Raw genomic sequence first — 14,020 nt, 5'->3', positions numbered from 1 at the left:
TTGAAACTTAGCATCAATATTGATATAACTATTTAGGAATTTAGATGACATGTTCCCCTATGTAATTAAATTAATATTTGGGAGAAAATTAGGAGATAAAAATTCTTTGAAATCTTAACATTTCATTATAAAAATAACCTTAATAATTACATAAATGAAGTAGAACTTTGGTGTGTAGATTTCTATCTACATATACATGGAAAATTATGAAATATATACAAACATGTACACACAGAATGGCCTTTACATATTCTATGAAAAATTCGTTCCCACCAACTAATGTATCACGGAAAAAAATTTCCAGAGGAGATATAGATAGATAGATAGATAGATAGATAGACAGACAGACAGACAGATATGGATATATGTATCTATGTTTGCCTCTACAGACCCTTACTAGTAGTTGACATTATGGATGGTTCTACTAATTGACTCTTCTCAAATTTCTCCATGTAAGTTTGAGATAAACATGTAGGACAGCTTTCTTACCATGTGGGTAGTAAATGGGAGCAACAAGGACTATTGAAGGAGAACACAGCACATTGCTGCGTTAGTCTACTGAATATACTAAAAGGAGAAATTGAACCATCCCCATGTCAATCCTTGGGGATTAAGCAGAAGAACAAGGTGTTTACGTTACTCAAGTTTCAAACAAGCGAACAGACACCTCAGCACTTCCAGGTAATTACATTTCCACAAAAACTCCTATGAACATGCCAATAAGTCCAGAGCATCAAGAACTATGGCTAAAGAGGCCTTATGAGGCACTCAAAGACCTCACTTAGCCTAGAGTAAGTGGTTATACAGACTAATCCTTCTGTAACCCAAGTGAGGGGTGGAGAAGAAGCACTTCCTCATAGCATAGGGCAGTGGTGATGGACAGAGAATATGCAAGGAATGAACTCTTAATACTGGCATCTTGTAGGCACACAGAGTATATAGATCATAGGAACAATGAGAAAAGAAACCTTTAGTTCCTTTAATTGGCTGAATTCATTAGAGGCTAGTATGGTTTAGACAAAAAAAAAAAAAAAGAGGCTCTTTCTAGCACAAGAGTTGGAAGATTGGTGGCCTATTTCAGTAGTTCTTATATAATCCAAACTCAGGTGAACAAGTGTTAGAGACAATATACTTTATTATGATCAATCTTTGTAGGAGAGGCATAAACCCAGTCTGATTATATTTGAAAAAAAACTACTGTGATAATACTTCCCTTCCATGTGTTGGAGTATAATCTGCCATAATATATTTGGAGAAAATCTGGAATTTATCACATTCACAGTGAAAAAAAGAACAATCTGCCAGGGATTGGGGAGGGGAGGAGGGAAGGATGAACAGCTAGAGCAGACAGGATTTTTAGGGCAGTAAAACTATTCCACATGATGTGGTGGTAATGGTGGGTACATAACATCATGCCTTTGACAAAACCCACAGAACTGTAGATCACAAAGAATGTGAGCCCTTAAAATAACTGACTTTATTTTATAACAATGTATCAATGTAGGTTCAATTTTAACATGCTTACCACACCAAGGCAAGATGTTAATAATGAGGGCAAGGGAAGGAGTGGGAGGGGGAGTATATGGGAGCTCTGAACATTCTGCTCAATTTTTCTGCAAGCTCAAAACTATGCTAAAAATAAATTCCAATAATTCAAACAATGGAAAGGGAATAAGAAAGGCATATGAAGTTAATACTAAACTAAAAACTTTGGAGTAGGCATATTAATTTCAACAAAGCTGATTTAAGAATCAGCTTGGGACACCTGGAAACAAAGGGCAGGGTTAGCCCCTACAGCCAGTGCTGCTTTACAAGATTTGGAATAAACACATAACTGAGTCTTTTGCTCCATGTGGGAGTGAAGAAAAGTGTAGGAGGGGCCTTGCCTCCAGCCTTACAGTCAGCTCCCTGAGGGGTTGTTCTCTATCTTGTTTCATACTGAGACTGTTTATTGGTGACATTCTTTCTGGGTCAAAACCATTCCAGTGGGGGTAAGCTGAGACGAAGTGAGAGAGTGTCATGGACATACATACACTACCAAATGTAAAATAGATAGCTGGTGGGAAGCAGCCGCATAGCACAGGGAGATCAGCTCAGTGCTTTGTGACCACCTAGAGGGGTGGGATAGGGAGGGTGGGAGGGAGATGCAAGAGGGAGGAGATATGGGGATATATGTATACATATAGCTGATTCACTTTGTTATACAGCAGAAACTAACACAACATTGTAGAGCAATTATACTCCAATAAAGATGTTAAAAAAAATTTTTTTTTTAATTAAAAATACCAAGGAAAAGGTGGGACATTACATATTAATAAAAGTATCAATTCTCCAAAAGGACATAAAACTCCTAAAGTTGTGGAATCTGACATCAAGCTTTCAATATATGTGAAGCAAAAACTGATAGATCAAGTAGGTACAGAATCAGTAAGGATAGACTTGACCTGGACAGTAATAGCAATCAAACTAATATAATTGGCATTTATAGACTACTCCACTCAACAACAATAAAAGATACATTTTTCTCAAGCTCATGCGGATCACAGAGAAAAGTCTCAAGAGGAATTTTAAAAAGCAATTATATAGAATTAAAAATTAAAAAAAAATTGTAGATACAGAGAAAGCAGTGCTGAGAGGAAAATTAAGTGCATATATTCAGAAAGAAGAAAGATCTATAATCAGTAATCTGAGCTCCACCTCAGGAAACTAGAGAATGAAGAACAATTTAATATTAGTGTAAGCAGAAAGTAAAAAGAAATAATACATATGTGAGCATAAGTTATTGAAACTGAAAACTTTAGTAGAGAAAATCAATGAAACCAAAAACTTCTTTGAAAAGACCAGCAAAACTGATAAACCTCTAGCCAGGTTAACAGAAAAAGAAAAGAAAAGAAAAAATAATTACCAGTATCAGAAATTAAAGAGACGTCATCCTGACCTGTTTCATGAATGTTAAAAAGGCAGTAAAGAACAACAAGCAGAACTCTATAATTTAGATGAAACAGAATGATTTCTTCACAGACACAAATGCTTAAAACTTACACAAGGAGAGACAGGTAATCTGATCAGGCCCATATCTATTAAAAAAAAAATTGTATCAATAATCAAAAACCTTCCAAAAAAGACACCTTCAGTTCAGATAGTCACCGGTGAATTTTACCAAATCAAAAGAAAGGGTGCCAATTACCACAATCTCTTCCAGAAAACAGAAGCTGAGGAAACTCATTCTATGAGGTCAGCATTACCATAATACCAAAACCAGACACAAGCATTACGTGAAATAAAAATATTTATATATCATGTTAAGAAGTTGAAAACTTTCTCACTAAAATCCAGAAAAAAGGAAAGATATTCTCTTTTACTCTTCCTACTCTCCGTTTTACTGAGATTGTTAGCTAGTACATTAAAACAAGTAAAAAAAAAAGAGAAAGTATTTGGCTTGGAAAGGATTAAATAAAGCTGTCTATACTTGCAGATGACATGATTGTCTCTGCAGAAAAATATAATTTTGGAAAATTATGGAAATAATAAAGGACCATAACAAGGTCACAGGATTCATGGTTTAGTATATATTTTTGTGTATATGCTATACATACATATATGTGTATTTTGTATATATACCGTACATATAAATATAAACACACATACATTTAATACGTCAATGAAATTTGAAATTAAAACATACCATGTTGGGCTTCCCTGGTGGTGCAGTGGTTGAGAATCTGCCTGCCAATGCAGGGGACACGGGTTCGAGCCCTGGTCTGGGAAGATCCCACGTGCCGCGGAGCAACTGGGCCCGTGAGCCACAACTACTGAGCCTGCGCGTCTGGAGCCTGTGCCCTGCAACAAGAGAGGCCGCGACAGTGAGAGGCCCGCGCACCGCGATGAAGAGTGGCCCCCGCTTGCCGCAGCTAGAGAAAGCCCTCGCACAGAAACAAAAACCCACCACAGCCAAAAATAAATAAAATAAATAAATAAAATAAATTGCTAGTTAATATTAAAAACAAAAAAAAACATACCATGTATATTGTACCATAAAAATGAAGTACTTAAATATAAATCTAACAAAATATGTATAGGAACTATATGTGCAAAACTATAAAATGCTGATAAAAGAAACCAAAGATTAAATAAATCAAGAGTTATTCTGTGTATACTGACTGGAAAAATCAATATTATTAAGATGTTTATTCTTCTTAACGGTATCTATATATTCCATGCAATTCCAATCAAAATTCCAGTGAGCTATTTTCTTGATATTGACACACTAATATCAAGTTAATGTGGAAAGGAGAAAGACCTAAAGTAGCCAAAACAATAATAGAAGATTAACAGCATAGCTGTAGTGCTAACAATTCCTGATTTCAAGAATTACTATAAAGCTACAGTAATCAAGAGAGCATGATATTGGCTCAAGAATAGACACATAGATCAATTAAACCATAGAAACAGCCCAGAAGGAGAGGCACAGAAATGCAGTCAACTGGTATTTCACAAGGGACAAAGACAATCAAGAGAGAAATAGATGAATGGATAAACAAAGTGTGGTACATTCAAACAGTGCAATATTCTTCAATGAAGAAAAATAAATGAACTAAAATGCCATGAAAGGATATGGATGAATATTAAACGTATAGGGTAAAATGAAAGAAGCCAGTAGCAAAAGTCTACATACTGAATTATTCCACTTATATGACATCTGGAAATGACAGAACCTATAGGCATGGTAAATCAGTAATGGCCAGTAGATTAAAGAAGGGCTAGAAATGATGATGAAACACAGGGAATATGTTCAGAGTTTCAAAACAATGCTGTATACTTTCATTGCAGATACATGACACTAAGCATTTGTAAAATTCCATAGAGCTTTACAGCTCAAATAGTAAATATTAATATAAACAAATTTTAAAAAATCATTTAAGAGGTCAGGGGAATCCAGGATGGGTGCAGAATGTAACTCGGGGCTGGGTATATGGGAACTGTCTGTATTACCCTTTCAATTTTTCTATAAATCTAAAATGTTTTCTAAAAACAAAAACTTATTTTTAAAAAATTCTGCAAGACACAAATAGAATACATTCAAAGAAAGTCACATCATAGTCAAACATCATAAATGAAAATAATATTTAACCAGAAAATAAAAAGATACATTATATTCTGGCACAACAATAAGAAGAATGAGAGCTAACATCATCAGAAACAAGTGAAGCCAGAGATAATAAAATCATATATTTAATGAAATTATAGGAAAAATGTGTAACCCCCAAATTTTATCTCTACTAATAATTTTGTCCCAAAATTAAGGTTAAATAATGAAATTTTCAAATAAACAAGAACAGGCAGAATTTGTTGCTAGCTGAACCAGACTGCAAGGAATACTGTTGATAGCTCTTCAGATAAGACAAAGAAAACCAAACCAAACCAAAACAAACAAACAAAAATCAGCACAAATTTACTGATGTACGTATCTGCAGGAAGAAACGAAGAGCACCGGAAAGGGAAATTGTGAATTTAACTATAAAATAATATTTATAAAATATATTAAATAGTTACTAACTCTTTAAAGAAAAAACTACACTGTGGATACATAACACATAATAGAAGGAGAATGAGTGACAACTAAAGTACAAAGGACAAAACAACAATACATGGTATTTTACTTACAATAATGGCTAATTGGCATAATTTAAGTCACTTTGAAAAGTTAAAGATTAAAAAGCTGAATTTAGAAAATAACCAGTAATAACACAAAGCAACATACAGTTAAAACACTGACAGAATTAACAGGAGTTACAGAAAAATATACAATGAACCACAGCTATTTCAAATAGGATTTTCTCATAATTAAAAACAAAAAAATCAGTAATGCTATAAAAGCTTTATTTTTTATTGAAGTAAAATTGATGTATACCATTATAAAAGTTTCCGGTGTGCAACACTGTAATTCAATACACAACGGGATCATCATCAAAAGTGTAGTTATCATCCATCACCACAGAGTCGATCCCTTTTACCCATTTTGCCCACCTCTCAACCCCTTCTCCTCTGCTGTATCTCTTCTAGATATAAAAGTTTTAAACTATATTATTATCTAACTTACCTAACAGAAATTTATAGAATACTACATCTGGCAGCTAAAATACATAGTCTTTGGGGCTATAAAACAAGTCTCAATAAGTCACAAAGGATCATATGTTCTGTGAACATACATAAATGAATAAATGCTTTCGCGAAGAATAATGAGATAATCTTATGTGTTTGAGAATTAGCAGTACGTGTCTAAATGAACACTTGTTTAAAAAAATGCAATGGGAATTTAAAATATATTATTGACAGTATGGAAATAGAAATGTACCTTATCAAAACTTATATGATGGAGGCAAAACAGTCTTTGGATATACTTTATCATTTAAATATGAAAGTTTAAAAAATCAATCAGCTAAGCCTCCATCTCAAGATTCTAAAAAGGAAAAGGGAAAATTTAAAACCCAGAGGAAGAAGAAGGACAAAAAGTAGAATGATGAGAACAAAGATCAAAGATATAAAATAGAGAAAAATAACAAAGCCATAAGCGTTAATCTTTGAAAGTTTAATAAAATTGATAAACTCTGTAGTAGTAGAATAATACCCCCTCCCAAGTTGTATAAGTGTTATTTCCCAGAACCTGGGAATATGTTCCCTTACATGGCAAAGAGACATTGCAGATGCAGTTAAGTCAGGATCTCCATAGCGTTTCCTGAATTACCCTGGTGAGCCAGTGTAATCACAAAGGTCCTTATTTTGAAAAAGAGTAGACGAGGGAAGCAGAAGTGTCGGAGTCAGAAAAGGAGATGTGACAGTGGAAGCAAAGTGAGAATGATTTCATTTCAGGCTGTAAGTATGGAAGGGGGCCAGTAGCTGAGGATTGGGGAGAGCCTCTAGAAGCTGAGAAAGGCAAGAAACTGGATTCCCAGAATGTGCAGAAGGCATGGGGTCCTGTAAACATTTTAACTGTAGCTTAGTTAGACCTATTTTGAACTGTGATCTCCAGAACTGTAAAATAATAAATTTGTGGTGTTTTAAGTCACTAAGATTGTGTTAATTTGTTACAGCAGCAACAGGAAACTAAGAGAAACCCTTAGCAAGACTGATAAAAAAATGTAAAGTGCACACAAATTAACGTTAACTGAAAGCAGTATAGTGGTGCCAATACACATATTTTCAAATTAAAGGAGAATAAGAGAATAGTGTATTTCCTTCTTGATTTTCAATACTGTATTTAGCAGAAACCAACTTTATTTATTAGCATAAGGACATAGGGGCGACAATGAAAAACAACAATCATAAGGAGAAAAAAGAAAAGAAAACAAAATGTACTATTTAATTGTAAATGGATTAAAAAAATCATCCATTTTTAATTTGCTGTTTCTTAACTTTTTTTTTTTAACATCTTTATTGGAGTATAATTCCTTTACAGTGTTGTGTTAGTTTCTGCTGTATATCAAAGTGAATCAGCTATACATATACATATAGCCCCAGATGCCCTCCCTCTTGCCTCTCCCTTCCCCCGTCCCTATCCCACCCCTCTAGGTGGTCACAAAGCACGGAGCTGATCTCCCTGTGCTTGACTATCTTTTTAAAACAGCAAGATGTCCAGATCCTAATATCAATAAAACAAATTAGGACCATAAATGACTCCATTAAAATAAATCTGTTGCCCATAAATTTTCTAGCAATTAATATAAATCAACTTTATTATAAATTGTATAGTACACTCCTGCCAAATTGAGAACTATATATTTTATTTCCATCTGTATTTTGAAGTGTGAATACTAGAAAATTAGCTTTAATAAAAGCTCAATTAATCTAAGTAATAATGCCTAAATATCTCTTGGTGTGAAGGGTCTTGAAACACATGACTTTCCATCCCAATGCCAGTTTTGTCTAATCATCTTATGGGCAAAATTTATGTCATATTTTTACTTTGAAAAATCTATTTGGAACAAAGAAAACTATAGTTAGGCAACAATTCCTGTATTGTTGAAAATTAGCAACTGTTATCACAACAACAACAATAAAATGTACTTTGACTCCAATGTAATTATGTACTTAATTTTTCTCTTTTTTAGTTTTCAAGAACCATTTTTTATTAAACCCACATAAGAAAATTTACTTATCGGTGTTATTTCTATTTAATTTACAAGAAGACTGAAGCAACAGCTTTGTCACTATTATATATTGCTTAAATTTTTTCACTGATTTTCTGTTAGAGTTATTTGGAAAGTTTATAGTCCTTAAATTTCGATTAATGTCCTCACATTTTGTTGCATGTGTGCTCAGTTCTCCCAAAAATTATTTGAACTTGACCACTCTGAATATAAAGCTGGCATTCAAGTCAATCAAAAAATTACTTATGTCTTTGGTGAAATGTCTATTTACGTCTTCCGCCCATTTTTTAATTGGATTGTTTGTTTTTTTTGATATTGAGCTGCACGGGCTGTTTGTATATTTAGGAGATTGATCCTTTATCTATTGTTTCATTGGCAAATATTTTCTCCCATTCTGAGGGTTGTCTTTTCATCTTATTTATGGTTTCCTTTGCTGTGCAAAAGCTTTTAAGTTTAATTAGGTCCCAGAAGACATACAGATGGCCAAGAGGCACACGAAAAGATGCTCAACATCACTAATTATTAGAGAAATGCGAGTCAAAACTACAGTGAGGTGATACCTCACACCGGTCAGAATGGCCATTATCAAAAAATCTAGAAACAATAAATGCTGGAAAGGGTGTGCTGAAAAGGGAACCCTCCTGCACTGTTGGTGGGAATGTAAGTTGATACAACTATGGAGAACAGTGTGGAGGTTCCTTAAAAAACTAAAAATAGAACTACCATATGACCCAGCAATCCCACTACTGGGCATATACCCTGAGAAAAGCATAATTCAAAAAAGAGACATGTACCACAGTGTTCACTGCAGCACTATTTACAATAACCAGGACATAGAACTAACCTAGATGGATAAAGAAGATGTGGCACCTATAGACAATGGAATATTACTCAGTCATAAAAAGAAACGAAACTGAGTTATTTGTAGTGAGGTGGATGGACCTAGAGTCTGTCATACAGAGTGAAGTAAGTCAGAAAAAGGAAAAAAATACGTATGCTAACGCATATATGGAATAGATTCCATATATGCAATCTAAAAAAAAAAAAAAATGGTACTGATGAACCTAGTGGCAGGGCAGGAATAAAGATGTAGACATAGAGAATGGACTTGAGGATATTGGGGTGGAAGGGAAAGCTGGGGCGAACTGAGAGTAGCATTGACATACATACACTACCAAATGTAAAACAGTTTGCTAGTGGGAAGAAGCAGCACAGCACAGGGAGATCAGCTCGGTGCTTTGCGATGACCTAGAGGGGTGGGATAGGGAGGATGGGAGGGAGGCTCAAGAGGGATATGGGGATATATGTATGCATATGGCTGATTCACTTTGTTGTACAGCAGAAACTAACACAGTATTGTGAAGCAACTATACTCCAATAAAGATCTATTTAAAAATTACGTATGATTTAAGTGAAATTCATTAAGACTAAGTACTTAATGAAAATTAGCAAGGTGTTTCATCTCTCTTCAGAAACAAATATCCATTTTTACCTTTACTTGATATATCTGAAGTAACGTATATAGATTTGCCTTTGAATATTACATTTCTTCCATCTGGTCCACTACTATTTTGGAAAGCTTGGTCCTTTCTGAGTGAGAAACATAAGATTTGAAATGATTAAGGTCCATTTATAACATTACTATTTGCTTAAATTTTATATCATTATCTGTCATTATTGAGTAGAATGCATCACCCCTGAAGGAGGCATATGAGTCTAATGGTAAAAATATAAGGATGAGGCATATATTTAGGTCATGGATAACTCAGCAGGTAATGAAGAACGGAGGAGGCATTTAAAATCCCCTACATTTGAAAATCTTGTAAGCCAAAAGATGATTCTTAAACTACAGAAAATGTTATGTGTTTATCTAATTGCTTGATAGTGTTTCTTGTTTTCTTTCATAAAGATGCATGGTACTGCTATTGGGGAAATTAAATTTACTTAGACCGCATGAAATCGTAAAATAAAACAGTACTAATTATTACTAATACTAATACTATGAGAAGAAGAAGGAGAAGAAGGAGAGGAAGAGGGGAAAATTCAATTGTAATAATTTCCATTTTTAAGTATTTTATGTCCCAAGCTCTCTGCTATGTGGTATATGTGAATTAACTTATTAAATCATCTCACCAGACTTGTGGGTAAGTACTACACTATATAAGATTCTTTTGCCTGAAAAAAATAGAAAATCCCAATTCAGTAAGAAAAATTTATTACCTCATATAGCAAAGACTCTAAAGGTCAGGCACCCCCAGGGTTGTTTAATTCAGTGGCTGAATGATGTCATCAAGAACCCAGCTCTTTTCGTTATTTTCTGACCTGCCCTCCTCAGCACCTTTGTTCTCAGCCTTCCTCCCTTCATGAGAGTAAAATGGTTATGACTCTGTGTGTAAGCATGAGAACGTGTAGTAGAAAATGTGGGTAACTCTTCTTGCGTGAGTTTTCTTTTTTAAAGGGGAAACTTTCCCCAGACTCTTTCCAGCAGACTTCTCCAAATGTAAATGAAGATGAATACAAATTTAACCATGATTAAAATATATTTTTTATCTTTAGGGTAGGATCAAAGTTTCATAATCATCCCTACATCTATCACTGGCAAAGAGAATAAGATTTTAATGATCAGCTTAGAGTACGCAGGATTTAACAGTGAGTCCTATGGGAGAGAATTAAAAACATGAACAAAATAACCAAGTAGGGAGATTGAAAGTCAAGTAGGCAACCACTTATGTCTGCTACAGATATTATCTTTACTTTCTAGATAATCAAACAAGGGATAAAAGAAATGGTGAGATTAACATTATTGGGACAGGAAGTTGCAGAATATGAATTCAATGACACGTTGAAGGGTTGGAGAGATTTAGTAGCTTGTTCCAATAAGACAATGCACAGTAATGTGTTAGAGGAGGAAAAAATAAAAGAAAGACATTTCCCTGGACTTAAGAAGGTGATGTCTGTGCCAGAATTCCTATCATTAAGTTATTTTCTAGACCAGACATTTATTTCAGAGATCTAACTAATATTTTTACTGTCTTTTTTTTTTTTTTTTTTTCTATTTGAGGTAAGAGATTCTAGAGCATATTTGAATGTTGATGTGATGATCCAATACACAGGAAGAGGTTAATGAAACAGAGAAAATCAAATAACGGCAGGAGAAATTTCTTTCATAAGTCACTAGTAGAGGATAACAAGAATAATTACTGAGAGATTTAAAAGAAAGAAATCCCTTACAATGTTTGAGAAGAATGAGAAAACATGGATATACTCAGTAAAGTCTGGAAAATTATTCATAGAAGACAATGCAGCCAGTGTTTTAGTTCACATCCTCATTATTATCCTCAATTTTTAATTTTTCATCTTTATTCACCTCTTTATTCTTCACATGTTTCTCCTCATATACTAACTATTAATTTTCAAGTTCCTTATAAAAATTAAAATACTATTCTGGGGAAAATGCTACTAGAAATCTTTATACACTTACACAAACCTTAGAACTCAAGCACATCATAATGAAAACATAAACTAAGACAAATATATAGTGTTTGAATGGCATCAAATTTTATTGTGTTAAACTGTGTAAAACTTTCCTATAAAAAAATGTAAAGGTTTATATTAAGAAGTCAGACTGCCATTGTACTTTAATCAGGCGCTCATCTAAATGGACATGAGCAAGACTAATTTTGTAGAATTTAGATGCTGAGCTGAACCAAACTTATTATAAAAGAACTGGTGAATCTATCACAGCAAAGGTAAGTAACTATCTTGTAAAGTAAATTCATCTATAATGCAATAAAAAGATGTATTAAATCCAAGGATGAGAGATTTGTTGCTGCCCTTGAATATACATTCAAATAGCTTTAAAAAAATCTGCCTGAAGGCCCCCCCAGGTGTGTGGTTAGACGAGGAGTATAGGGGGGAACTGAAGCCTTAAAGCCCACTTAAAGCCAACAAAAGATCAGAAAGAAAAATTAAGGAAACAATCCTATTTACCATCACATCAAAAGAAATGAAATACCTAAGAACAAACTTACCTAAGGAGACAAAAGAACTGTACTCTGAACACCATAAGATGCTGATTAAAGAAATTAAACATGACACAAACAGTTGGAATGATATACCATGTTCTTGGACTGGAAGAATCAATATTGTTAAAATGATCATATGACCCAAGACAATCCACAGATTCGACGCAATCCCTATCAAATGACCAATGGCATTTTTCACAGAACTAGAACAAAAAATTTTTTAATTTGTATGAAAACACAAAGACCCCTATTAGCCACACCAACTTTAAGAAAGAAAAACGGAGCTGGAGGTAACAGACTTCCTGACTTCAGACCATACTACAAAGTTACAGTCATGAAAACAACATGGTACTGGCACAAAACAGAAATATAGATCAATGGAACAGGAAAGAGAGCCCCGAAGTAGACCCAGCCACCTATGGTCAATTAATCTATGACAACAAAGGCAAGAATATGCAGTAGAGAAAAGACAGCCTCTTCAATAAGTGGTGCTGGGAAAACTGGACAGCTACATGTAAAAGAATGAAATTGAACATTCTTTAACATCATACGCAAAAATAATCTTAAAATGAGTTAAAGACCTAAATGTAAGAATGGATACTATAAAACTCCTAGAGGAAAACATAGGCAGAAGACACTTTGACATAAATTGTAGCAAAATCTTTTTGGAACCACCTCCTAGAGCAATGAAAATAGAAACAAAAGTAAACAAATGGGACTTAGTTAAACTGAAAATCTTTTGCACAGCAAAGGAAACCATAAACAAAACGAAAAGAGCCTACAGAATGGGAGAAAATATTTGCAAACGATGTAACCCATGAGGGATTAAACTCTAAAATATACAAACAGCTTACACAGCTCAATATAAAAAGAAAAACTCAATGAAAAAAATTGCAGAAGATCTAAATAGACATTTCTCCCAAGAAGACATAGAGATGGCCAACAGGCACATGAAAAGATGCTCAAATCGCTAATTATTAGAGAAAGGTAAATCAAAACTACAATGAGGAACCACCTCGCACCAGTGAGAATGGCCATAATCAAAAGGTCTACAAACAATAAATGCTGGAGAGGGTGTGGAGAAAAGGGAACCCTCTTACACGGTTGGTGGGAATGTAAAATGGTACAGCCACTATGCAGAACAGTATGGAGGTTCCTTAAACAACTAAAAATAGAACTACCATATGATCCAGCAATCCCACTTCTGGGCACATATCTGGAGAAAACCATAATTCAAAAAGATGCATGCACCCCAGTGTTCACTGCAGCACTATTTACAGTAGCCAGGACATGGAAGCAGCCTGAATATCTATCGACAGATGAATGGACAAAGAAGATGTGGTATAAATATATATATGTGTGTGTGTATATATATATATATATGTGTATATATATATATGTATGTATGTATATATATATACATATATACATATACACACACACATATATATATATATATATATATATATATATATATAAAACGGAACACTACTCAGACATGAAAAAGATGAAATAATGCCATTTTCAGCAACATGGATGGAACTAGAGTTAATCATACTAAGTGAAGTTAAGTCAGACAGAGAAAGACAAATACCATATGATATCACTAGAGTGTGGAACTTAAAAAAAGAAAAAATGATACACATGAACTGATTTACCAAACAGAAACCAACTCACAGATAAAGAAAACAAACTTATGGTTACCAAAGGGGAAAACAAACTTATGGTTACCAAAGGGGAAATGTGGGGGGGAGGAATAAATTATGAAGTTGGGAGTAACATATACATACTACTATATATAAGATAGATAAACAACAAGGACCTATGTATAGTACAAAGAACGATACT

General features: G+C 34.0%; 1 long non-coding RNA gene across 2 annotated transcripts in view; it reads right to left on the bottom strand.

The window, feature by feature from the left end:
- LOC309654047 overlaps positions 1-4,282 on the bottom strand; it is a 97,948-nt gene extending 93,666 nt beyond the window's left edge. The window contains exon 1 of one of the 2 annotated variants that reach the window (XR_014259774.1): positions 3,686-4,282. This is a non-coding gene — a long non-coding RNA (uncharacterized lncRNA). The remainder of the gene's footprint in view (positions 1-3,685) is intronic. The other variant, XR_014259775.1, reaches the window with a different exon arrangement.
- Between the last annotated feature and the right edge of the window lie 9,738 nt (positions 4,283-14,020).

The sequence above is a fragment of the Balaenoptera physalus genome (genome assembly GCF_965194825.1).
Source record: "Balaenoptera physalus genome assembly, contig: HAP1_SCAFFOLD_1803, whole genome shotgun sequence".
NCBI classification, from domain to species: domain Eukaryota; kingdom Metazoa; phylum Chordata; class Mammalia; order Artiodactyla; family Balaenopteridae; genus Balaenoptera; species Balaenoptera physalus.
The sequence above is the reverse complement of the archived record's forward strand: the minus strand, read 5'-3'. Positions and strand labels throughout refer to the sequence as shown.